We start from the raw sequence: 923 nt of genomic DNA on the forward strand, positions 1-923 counted from the left end.
CGAGTTCTACATGATTCAACGTTTCGTTATCGTGTGTGTTTCTTCTCACCCTTGTGGAATTAGGGAGGGCCTCCCCGAACGACTTCCCTTGGGCTTAGCTATTTAGTTGATCTTAAAAGTGTCTTATACACTTTTCGCGAGTCTACTCTAGCGTTACTTCCTTTCAGACAGGGTACAGTGGGTTATCTGGAATAGGAGCAATAGGCGACTGCCCAGCTTGCCTTGGCGAATTAATGAAGTAATGTATTCTCACCTTAATTAATATTTGTCGTTAGTCCTTGTAATTGCACTATTCGCTTTCAGATTATGAGGTATTTCCTAAGAAGAACGAAGACATCATTTTCTTTTTTGCTTTTTATTGTAATTTCTTTGAAATTTCATATGTTTTCTCGTCTTTCTGTTACAGGTATTTTGTTTTTTACTGCATAAACTGTTATATCTTTATAATCATAACTTGGGTTGATATTTAAAATGTTTCTAACTTGATTTTTTGGTATAATTGTTAAATTAAATTAATAGTTTGTTTACGCTTTCAAAAATAATGTTAGTTTTGGGTGGATAGGGTGGCTATAAGGGGAGATGCGGAGGCCACAGAAGGTTAGGGAGGCTTTTTTCTCCCTAATCTTGCATTGAAATGATAATGGTATAACAGTTTATGTATAATAAATGTATTTTCTTTGAAATTTAATTGATTTTCTTGTCTTACAGGTATTTTATTTTTAATTTTATAAGTCGTTAGAATGTATTATATCTTAGATACATTGTTTATATTGATGTATTGTTGTTATTTGAAATAAATTTGTACTTTCTTATAATAAATGTAAATTATATTTCTAAATAATAAATGTATTTTCATTGTATTATCATTCTTTAGTATTTAAATAAATAAATAAATTAAGCGTGTGTTTTTAATTTGTCCTCTG

The sequence above is a fragment of the Agrilus planipennis genome, unplaced genomic scaffold (assembly GCF_000699045.2).
Source record: "Agrilus planipennis isolate EAB-ADULT unplaced genomic scaffold, Apla_2.0 scaffold213, whole genome shotgun sequence".
NCBI lineage: Eukaryota > Metazoa > Arthropoda > Insecta > Coleoptera > Buprestidae > Agrilus > Agrilus planipennis.